Source organism: Odontesthes bonariensis, chromosome 6, assembly GCF_027942865.1.
Source record: "Odontesthes bonariensis isolate fOdoBon6 chromosome 6, fOdoBon6.hap1, whole genome shotgun sequence".
Taxonomy (NCBI): domain Eukaryota; kingdom Metazoa; phylum Chordata; class Actinopteri; order Atheriniformes; family Atherinopsidae; genus Odontesthes; species Odontesthes bonariensis.
In genome coordinates this window covers 746,501-760,449 of record NC_134511.1, presented here as the reverse complement: position 1 = coordinate 760,449, position 13,949 = coordinate 746,501, and the positions used below count along the sequence as shown (strand labels likewise).

The window sequence follows — 13,949 nt, the reverse complement described above, 5'->3', positions numbered from 1 at the left end:
GTGAAGCACATATAAAATGCAAAAAAAATGTAATGTAAATAAAAACGTACACATGAATGTAAACAATGGCTAAATTTAAAAAAATCTAATAATGTAATGTAAATAAATAATGTAAATAAATAAAAAGCTTGTTGCATATCTGCAACTGTGGGTGCTACAAGGTTAAAGATAACTGAGGTTGATCAAAGTGTTTCCCAGAATAAAAATGCAACAGAAAAACAACAATAAATCATGAAAATGACAAAAATCTGTTGAGCTGATGAAACTGCTCCTCAAAGGAAGGCTGAGAAACAAAGGTGGGTGTTACACTTTGGCTTTAACTCTAAACTGGAAGAAACTGGACCTGAAAACTGAGGATTTACTGAGTTATTTTATAAAAATATCATTTCCAAAGACTAAAACCTTATTTTCATTTAGCTTCAGGACGTTTGAGCTCATCCACGACTTCACGTCATTCAGACAAGCAACCAGCAACTGCAGCGAATAGAGCAAATAGATTCATCCATCATCTGTAAAACAGTGAAAGGAAATGTTATTTTTCCTCTGTGACTGATGCAGATGCAAAGAGAAGAGCATGGGGCCCAACACAGAACCCTGAGGGACGCCACATCTGTCTGATAAGCAGGACAGAAACCACTGGAATGATCAGCGGGTTCAGAGGTCACCAGGATGGAAGAAACTTCTGAATCTGCAGTTAAAATCACATCATCAAAATGCTGCGAATGATCTTTAAACCAGACCCTCATCAGGAGCAACTAAAGATGTTAAGCTGAGTGAGAAAAGCTTTCGTTAGAGAGGTCAGAGGAGTCAAGGTTAGTAAAAGATGAAGCACCCCAGACAGACAGGACACCAGAGGACATAAAGACGTGTCAACATGTTCTTTTAAAGCTTCAACCCCAGCCGGACTGTGGCTCCAGCGATGGGATGCATGCACGTCATCTGGATATATTTCTGTATCTTTAATGTATCTGAACTAAGTTTATGTTCTACGCGAGACACTGTGAGAGCCAAATGAACCAAGAGTCAGCACGAGTGGGCAGAAATGGAAACAGAAGAGACTCTGATGCAGCCGTGAGCTTCGGCTTATTGACTAATTACACCCTCACTTCCTTTTTCACTGTTTGAAAACCACAAGTTAGAGGTGGTGATTTCCCATGAAACAACAGATCTAAAGCAGCTCGTTCTCTGCTCATATCCGTGTTCATCTAAACACTTATTTTTGCTTCTGACACGTTTCAACGTCTCATTTGATGAGTAACAACTGATACCTGTTCAGTTCAGTTTTATTTATAAAGCACCAAATACAACTAATGTCATCTGAAGACATTCCAGAGATACACTCCAATTCATTTAGATCAGAGATACACTCCAATTCATTTAGATCAGAGATACAGTCCAATTCATTTAGATCAGAGATACAGTCCAATTCATTTAGATCAGAGATACAGTCCAATTCATTTAGATCAGAGATACAGTCCAATTCATTTAGATCAGAGATACAGTCCAATTCATTTAGATCAGAGATACAGTCCAATTCATTTAGATCAGAGATACAGTCCAATTCATTTAGATCAGAGATACAGTCCAATTCATTTAGATCAGAGATACAGTCCAATTCATTTAGATCAGAGATACAGTCCAATTCATTTAGATCAGAGATACACTCCAATTCATTTAGATCAGAGATACAGTCCAATTCATTTAGATCAGAGATACAGTCCAATTCATTTAGATCAGAGATACAGTCCAATTCATTTAGATCAGAGATACAGTCCAATTCATTTAGATCAGAGATACAGTCCAATTCATTTAGATCAGAGATACAGTCCAATTCATTTAGATCAGAGAAACACTCCAATTCATTTAGATCAGAGATACAGTCCAATTCATTTAGATCAGAGATACACTCCAATTCATTTAGATCAGAGATACTCATTGTGCGGCTCCTCAAGCTTTAATTGGTGGCTCGCACTCGCATAGTAGCTTATAACAATATGCTAACAATAACAATACATTTTTTCAAATAACACACAGCGAATACTGCACAGTATTAAGTATTTTTATTAAGTTTGCGTTTTTGTAGTATTATGTATTTTTTATTTTTTTTGATCAAGGTCTTTTTATTGAATTTTCAAATAGGAGACAAGATAAACATAACAAACAAACAAACAACACTGAGGTAGCAAAACAAAAACTTCCCCCATTCACCCCATAAATAACATATTACACATTATACAGCCAGACCACCATAAATAACATATTACACATTATACAGCCAGACCACCGTAAATAACATATTACACATTATACAGCCAGACCAGCATAAATAACATATTACACATTATACAGCCAGACCACCATAAATAACATATTACACATTATACAGCCAGACCACCATAAATAACATATTACACATTATACAGCCAGACCACCATAAATAACATATTACACATTATACAGCCAGACCAGCATAAATAACATATTACACATTATACAGCCAGACCACCATAAATAACATATTACACATTATACAGCCAGACCAGCATAAATAACATATTACACATTATACAGCCAGACCACCATAAATAACATATTACACATTATACAGCCAGACCACCGTAAATAACATATTACACATTATACAGCCAGACCAGCATAAATAACATATTACACATTATACAGCCAGACCACCATAAATAACATATTACACATTATACAGCCAGACCACCATAAATAACATATTACACATTATACAGCCAGACCACCATAAATAACATATTACACATTATACAGCCAGACCAGCATAAATAACATATTACACATTATACAGCCAGACCACCATAAATAACATATTACACATTATACAGCCAGACCACCATAAATAACATATTACACATTATACAGCCAGACCACCATAAATAACATATTACACATTATACAGCCAGACCACCGTAAATAACATATTACACATTATACAGCCAGACCAGCATAAATAACATATTACACATTATACAGCCAGACCAGCATAAATAACATATTACACATTATACAGCCAGACCACCATAAATAACATATTACACATTATACAGCCAGACCAGCATAAATAACATATTACACATTATACAGCCAGACCACCATAAATAACATATTACACATTATACAGCCAGACCACCATAAATAACATATTACACATTATACAGCCAGACCAGCATAAATAACATATTACACATTATACAGCCAGACCACCATAAATAACATATAATTACACATTATACAGCCAGACCACCATAAATAACATATTACACATTATACAGCCAGACCAGCATAAATAACATATTACACATTATACAGCCAGACCAGCATAAATAACATATTACACATTATACAGCCAGACCGCCATAAATAACATATTACACATTATACAGCCAGACCACCATAAATAACATATTACACATTATACAGCCAGACCAGCATAAATAACATATTACACATTATACAGCCAGACCACCATAAATAACATATTACACATTATACAGCCAGACCAGCATAAATAACATATTACACATTATACAGCCAGACCACCATAAATAACATATTACACATTATACAGCCAGACCACCATAAATAACATATTACACATTATACAGCCAGACCAGCATAAATAACATATTACACATTATACAGCCAGACCACCATAAATAACATATTACACATTATACAGCCAGACCAGCATAAATAACATATTACACATTATACAGCCAGACCACCATAAATAACATATTACACATTATACAGCCAGACCAGCATAAATAACATATTACACATTATACAGCCAGACCACCATAAATAACATATTACACATTATACAGCCAGACCAGCATAAATAACATATTACACATTATACAGCCAGACCACCATAAATAACATATTACACATTATACAGCCAGACCACCATAAATAACATATTACACATTATACAGCCAGACCATAAATAACATATTACACATTATACAGCCAGACCACCATAAATAACATATTACACATTATACAGCCAGACCACCATAAATAACATATTACACATTATACAGCCAGACCACCATAAATAACATATTACACATTATACAGCCAGACCACCATAAATAACATATTACACATTATACAGCCAGACCACCATAAATAACATATTACACATTATACAGCCAGACCAGCATAAATAACATATTACACATTATACAGCCAGACCAGCATAAATAACATATTACACATTATACAGCCAGACCACCATAAATAACATATTACACATTATACAGCCAGACCAGCATAAATAACATATTACACATTATACAGCCAGACCACCGTAAATAACATATTACACATTATACAGCCAGACCACCATAAATAACATATTACACATTATACAGCCAGACCACCATAAATAACATATTACACATTATACAGCCAGACCACCATAAATAACATATTACACATTATACAGCCAGACCACCATAAATAACATATTACACATTATACAGCCAGACCAGCATAAATAACATATTACACATTATACAGCCAGACCAGCATAAATAACATATTACACATTATACAGCCAGACCATAAATAACATATTACACATTATACAGCCAGACCACCATAAATAACATATTACACATTATACAGCCAGACCACCATAAATAACATATTACACATTATACAGCCAGACCACCATAAATAACATATTACACATTATACAGCCAGACCAGCATAAATAACATATTACACATTATACAGCCAGACCACCATAAATAACATATTACACATTATACAGCCAGACCAGCATAAATAACATATTACACATTATACAGCCAGACCACCATAAATAACATATTACACATTATACAGCCAGACCAGCATAAATAACATATTACACATTATACAGCCAGACCACCATAAATAACATATTACACATTATACAGCCAGACCAGCATAAATAACATATTACACATTATACAGCCAGACCACCATAAATAACATATTACACATTATACAGCCAGACCAGCATAAATAACATATTACACATTATACAGCCAGACCAGCATAAATAACATATTACACATTATACAGCCAGACCAGCATAAATAACATATTACACATTATACAGCCAGACCACCGTAAATAACATATTACACATTATACAGCCAGACCACCATAAATAACATATTACACATTATACAGCCAGACCATAAATAACATATTACACATTATACAGCCAGACCACCATAAATAACATATTACACATTATACAGCCAGACCATAAATAACATATTACACATTATACAGCCAGACCCATAAATAACATATTACACATTATACAGCCAGACCATAAATAACATATTACACATTATACAGCCAGACCAGCATAAATAACATATTACACATTATACAGCCAGACCACCATAAATAACATATTACACATTATACAGCCAGACCACCATAAATAACATATTACACATTATACAGCCAGACCAGCATAAATAACATATTACACATTATACAGCCAGACCACCATAAATAACATATTACACATTATACAGCCAGACCACCATAAATAACATATTACACATTATACAGCCAGACCACCATAAATAACATATTACACATTATACAGCCAGACCACCATAAATAACATATTACACATTATACAGCCAGACCACCATAAATAACATATTACACATTATACAGCCAGACCACCATAAATAACATATTACACATTATACAGCCAGACCAGCATAAATAACATATTACACATTATACAGCCAGACCACCATAAATAACATATTACACATTATACAGCCAGACCAGCATAAATAACATATTACACATTATACAGCCAGACCAGCATAAATAACATATTACACATTATACAGCCAGACCACCATAAATAACATATTACACATTATACAGCCAGACCACCATAAATAACATATTACACATTATACAGCCAGACCCATAAATAACATATTACACATTATACAGCCAGACCACCATAAATAACATATTACACATTATACAGCCAGACCACCATAAATAACATATTACACATTATACAGCCAGACCACCATAAATAACATATTACACATTATACAGCCAGACCACCATAAATAACATATTACACATTATACAGCCAGACCAGCATAAATAACATATTACACATTATACAGCCAGACCAGCATAAATAACATATTACACATTATACAGCCAGACCAGCATAAATAACATATTACACATTATACAGCCAGACCACCATAAATAACATATTACACATTATACAGCCAGACCAGCATAAATAACATATTACACATTATACAGCCAGACCACCATAAATAACATATTACACATTATACAGCCAGACCATAAATAACATATTACACATTATACAGCCGCCAGACCACCATAAATAACATTACACATTATACAGCCAGACCACCATAAATAACATATTACACATTATACAGCCAGACCACCATAAATAACATATTACACATTATACAGCCAGACCAGCATAAATAACATATTACACATTATACAGCCAGACCACCATAAATAACATATTACACATTATACAGCCAGACCAGCATAAATAACATATTACACATTATACAGCCAGACCAGCATAAATAACATATTACACATTATACAGCCAGACCAGCATAAATAACATATTACACATTATACAGCCAGACCACCATAAATAACATATTACACATTATACAGCCAGACCACCATAAATAACATATTACACATTATACAGCCAGACCACCGTAAATAACATATTACACATTATACAGCCAGACCACCATAAATAACATATTACACATTATACAGCCAGACCACCATAAATAACATATTACACATTATACAGCCAGACCATAAATAACATATTACACATTATACAGCCAGACCACCATAAATAACATATTACACATTATACAGCCAGACCACCATAAATAACATATTACACATTATACAGCCAGACCACCATAAATAACATATTACACATTATACAGCCAGACCACCATAAATAACATATTACACATTATACAGCCAGACCACCATAAATAACATATTACACATTATACAGCCAGACCACCATAAATAACATATTACACATTATACAGCCAGACCAGCATAAATAACATATTACACATTATACAGCCAGACCAGCATAAATAACATATTACACATTATACAGCCAGACCAGCATAAATAACATATTACACATTATACAGCCAGACCACCATAAATAACATATTACACATTATACAGCCAGACCACCATAAATAACATATTACACATTATACAGCCAGACCACCATAAATAACATATTACACATTATACAGCCAGACCACCATAAATAACATATTACACATTATACAGCCAGACCACCATAAATAACATATTACACATTATACAGCCAGACCACCATAAATAACATATTACACATTATACAGCCAGACCACCATAAATAACATATTACACATTATACAGCCAGACCACCATAAATAACATATTACACATTATACAGCCAGACCAGCATAAATAACATATTACACATTATACAGCCAGACCAGCATAAATAACATATTACACATTATACAGCCAGACCACCATAAATAACATATTACACATTATACAGCCAGACCAGCATAAATAACATATTACACATTATACAGCCAGACCACCATAAATAACATATTACACATTATACAGCCAGACCAGCATAAATAACATATTACACATTATACAGCCAGACCACCATAAATAACATATTACACATTATACAGCCAGACCACCATAAATAACATATTACACATTATACAGCCAGACCAGCATAAATAACATATTACACATTATACAGCCAGACCAGCATAAATAACATATTACACATTATACAGCCAGACCACCATAAATAACATATTACACATTATACAGCCAGACCACCATAAATAACATATTACACATTATACAGCCAGACCACCATAAATAACATATTACACATTATACAGCCAGACCACCATAAATAACATATTACACATTATACAGCCAGACCACCATAAATAACATATTACACATTATACAGCCAGACCACCATAAATAACATATTACACATTATACAGCCAGACCACCATAAATAACATATTACACATTATACAGCCAGACCACCATAAATAACATATTACACATTATACAGCCAGACCACCATAAATAACATATTACACATTATACAGCCAGACCACCATAAATAACATATTACACATTATACAGCCAGACCACCATAAATAACATATTACACATTATACAGCCAGACCACCATAAATAACATATTACACATTATACAGCCAGACCACCATAAATAACATATTACACATTATACAGCCAGACCACCATAAATAACATATTACACATTATACAGCCAGACCACCATAAATAACATATTACACATTATACAGCCAGACCACCATAAATAACATATTACACATTATACAGCCAGACCCATAAATAACATATTACACATTATACAGCCAGACCAGCCATAAATAACATATTACACATTATACAGCCAGACCACCATAAATAACATATTACACATTATACAGCCAGACCACCAGTAAATAACATATTACACATTATACAGCCAGACCCCATAAATAACATATTACACATTATACAGCCAGACCACCATAAATAACATATTACACATTATACAGCCAGACCACCATAAATAACATATTACACATTATACAGCCAGACCACCATAAATAACATATTACACATTATACAGCCAGACCACCATAAATAACATATTACACATTATACAGCCAGACCACCATAAATAACATATTACACATTATACAGCCAGACCACCATAAATAACATATTACACATTATACAGCCAGACCACCATAAATAACATATTACACATTATACAGCCAGACCACCATAAATAACATATTACACATTATACAGCCAGACCACCATAAATAACATATTACACATTATACAGCCAGACCAGCATAAATAACATATTACACATTATACAGCCAGACCACCATAAATAACATATTACACATTATACAGCCAGACCACCATAAATAACATATTACACATTATACAGCCAGACCACCATAAATAACATATTACACATTATACAGCCAGACCACCATAAATAACATATTACACATTATACAGCCAGACCAGCATAAATAACATATTACACATTATACAGCCAGACCACCATAAATAACATATTACACATTATACAGCCAGACCACCATAAATAACATATTACACATTATACAGCCAGACCACCATAAATAACATATTACACATTATACAGCCAGACCACCATAAATAACATATTACACATTATACAGCCAGACCAGCATAAATAACATATTACACATTATACAGCCAGACCACCATAAATAACATATTACACATTATACAGCCAGACCACCGATAAATAACATATTACACATTATACAGCCAGACCACCATAAATAACATATTACACATTATACAGCCAGACCAGCATAAATAACATATTACACATTATACAGCCAGACCACCATAAATAACATATTACACATTATACAGCCAGACCACCATAAATAACATATTACACATTATACAGCCAGACCACCATAAATAACATATTACACATTATACAGCCAGACCACCGTAAATAACATATTACACATTATACAGCCAGACCACCATAAATAACATATTACACATTATACAGCCAGACCACCATAAATAACATATTACACATTATACAGCCAGACCAGCATAAATAACATATTACACATTATACAGCCAGACCACCATAAATAACATATTACACATTATACAGCCAGACCACCATAAATAACATATTACACATTATACAGCCAGACCACCATAAATAACATATTACACATTATACAGCCAGACCACCATAAATAACATATTACACATTATACAGCCAGACCACCATAAATAACATATTACACATTATACAGCCAGACCACCATAAATAACATATTACACATTATACAGCCAGACCAGCATAAATAACATATTACACATTATACAGCCAGACCACCATAAATAACATATTACACATTATACAGCCAGACCAGCCATAAATAACATATTACACATTATACAGCCAGACCACCATAAATAACATATTACACATTATACAGCCAGACCACCATAAATAACATATTACACATTATACAGCCAGACCACCATAAATAACATATTACACATTATACAGCCAGACCACCATAAATAACATATTACACATTATACAGCCAGACCACCATAAATAACATATTACACATTATACAGCCAGACCAGCCATAAATAACATATTACACATTATACAGCCAGACCACATAAATAACATATTACACATTATACAGCCAGACCACCGATAAATAACATATTACACATTATACAGCCAGACCACCATAAATAACATATTACACATTATACAGCCAGACCAGCCATAAATAACATATTACACATTATACAGCCAGACCACCGTAAATAACATATTACACATTATACAGCCAGACCACCAGTAAATAACATATTACACATTATACAGCCAGACCAGCATAAATAACATATTACACATTATACAGCCAGACCACCATAAATAACATATTACACATTATACAGCCAGACCACCGTAAATAACATATTACACATTATACAGCCAGACCACCGTAAATAACATATTACACATTATACAGCCAGACCAGCATAAATAACATATTACACATTATACAGCCAGACCAGCATAAATAACATATTACACATTATACAGCCAGACCAGCATAAATAACATATTACACATTATACAGCCAGACCACCGTAAATAACATATTACACATTATACAGCCAGACCACCATAAATAACATATTACACATTATACAGCCAGACCACCGTAAATAACATATTACACATTATACAGCCAGACCACCGTAAATAACATATTACACATTATACAGCCAGACCACCGTAAATAACATATTACACATTATACAGCCAGACCACCGTAAATAACATATTACACATTATACAGCCAGACCACCATAAATAACATATTACACATTATACAGCCAGACCAGCATAAATAACATATTACACATTATACAGCCAGACCAGCATAAATAACATATTACACATTATACAGCCAGACCACCATAAATAACATATTACACATTATACAGCCAGACCACCATAAATAACATATTACACATTATACAGCCAGACCACCATAAATAACATATTACACATTATACAGCCAGACCACCATAAATAACATATTACACATTATACAGCCAGACCAGCATAAATAACATATTACACATTATACAGCCAGACCACCATAAATAACATATTACACATTATACAGCCAGACCACCATAAATAACATATTACACATTATACAGCCAGACCCATAAATAACATATTACACATTATACAGCCAGACCACCATAAATAACATATTACACATTATACAGCCAGACCAGCATAAATAACATATTACACATTATACAGCCAGACCACCATAAATAACATATTACACATTATACAGCCAGACCAGCATAAATAACATATTACACATTATACAGCCAGACCAGCATAAATAACATATTACACATTATACAGCCAGACCAGCATAAATAACATATTACACATTATACAGCCAGACCACCGTAAATAACATATTACACATTATACAGCCAGACCACCATAAATAACATATTACACATTATACAGCCAGACCACCGATAAATAACATATTACACATTATACAGCCAGACCAGCATAAATAACATATTACACATTATACAGCCAGACCAGCATAAATAACATATTACACATTATACAGCCAGACCACCATAAATAACATATTACACATTATACAGCCAGACCAGCATAAATAACATATTACACATTATACAGCCAGACCACCATAAATAACATATTACACATTATACAGCCAGACCAGCATAAATAACATATTACACATTATACAGCCAGACCACCATAAATAACATATTACACATTATACAGCCAGACCAGCATAAATAACATATTACACATTATACAGCCAGACCACCATAAATAACATATTACACATTATACAGCCAGACCACCATAAATAACATATTACACATTATACAGCCAGACCAGCATAAATAACATATTACACATTATACAGCCAGACCACCATAAATAACATATTACACATTATACAGCCAGACCACCATAAATAACATATTACACATTATACAGCCAGACCACATAAATAACATATTACACATTATACAGCCAGACCACCATAAATAACATATTACACATTATACAGCCAGACCCATAAATAACATATTACACATTATACAGCCAGACCACCGTAAATAACATATTACACATTATACAGCCAGACCATAAATAACATATTACACATTATACAGCCAGACCACCATAAATAACATATTACACATTATACAGCCAGACCAGCATAAATAACATATTACACATTATACAGCCAGACCAGCATAAATAACATATTACACATTATACAGCCAGACCACCATAAATAACATATTACACATTATACAGCCAGACCACCATAAATAACATATTACACATTATACAGCCAGACCACCATAAATAACATATTACACATTATACAGCCAGACCATAAATAACATATTACACATTATACAGCCAGACCACCATAAATAACATATTACACATTATACCGCCAGACCACCATAAATAACATATTACACATTATACAGCCAGACCACCATAAATAACATATTACACATTATACAGCCAGACCACCATAAATAACATATTACACATTATACAGCCAGACCAGCATAAATAACATATTACACATTATACAGCCAGACCACCATAAATAACATATTACACATTATACAGCCAGACCACCATAAATAACATATTACACATTATACAGCCAGACCACCATAAATAACATATTACACATTATACAGCCAGACCAGCATAAATAACATATTACACATTATACAGCCAGACCACCATAAATAACATATTACACATTATACAGCCAGACGCATAAATAACATATTACACATTATACAGCCAGACCAGCATAAATAACATATTACACATTATACAGCCAGACCACCATAAATAACATATTACACATTATACAGCCAGACCAGCATAAATAACATATTACACATTATACAGCCAGACCAGCCATAAATAACATATTACACATTATACAGCCAGACCAGCATAAATAACATATTACACATTATACAGCCAGACCAGCATAAATAACATATTACACATTATACAGCCAGACCAGCCATAAATAACATATTACACATTATACAGCCAGACCACCATAAATAACATATTACACATTATACAGCCAGACCAGCATAAATAACATATTACACATTATACAGCCAGACCAGCATAAATAACATATTACACATTATACAGCCAGACCAGCATAAATAACATATTACACATTATACAGCCAGACCACCATAAATAACATATTACACATTATACAGCCAGACCAGCATAAATAACATATTACACATTAATACAGCCAGACCACCAGTAAATAACATATTACACATTATACAGCCAGACCAGCATAAATAACATATTACACATTATACAGCCAGACCACCATAAATAACATATTACACATTATACAGCCAGACCAGCATAAATAACATATTACACATTATACAGCCAGACCACCATAAATAACATATTACACATTATACAGCCAGACCACCATAAATAACATATTACACATTATACAGCCAGACCACCATAAATAACATATTACACATTATACAGCCAGACA

The 13,949-nt window shown here is 33.2% G+C and overlaps 1 protein-coding gene across 1 annotated transcript in view; it reads right to left on the bottom strand.

Annotated features, from left to right (window-relative positions):
* LOC142382699 (uncharacterized) overlaps positions 1-13,949 on the bottom strand; it is a 38,973-nt gene that overhangs the window by 23,360 nt on the left and 1,664 nt on the right. The gene's annotated exons all lie outside the window — the stretch shown is intronic.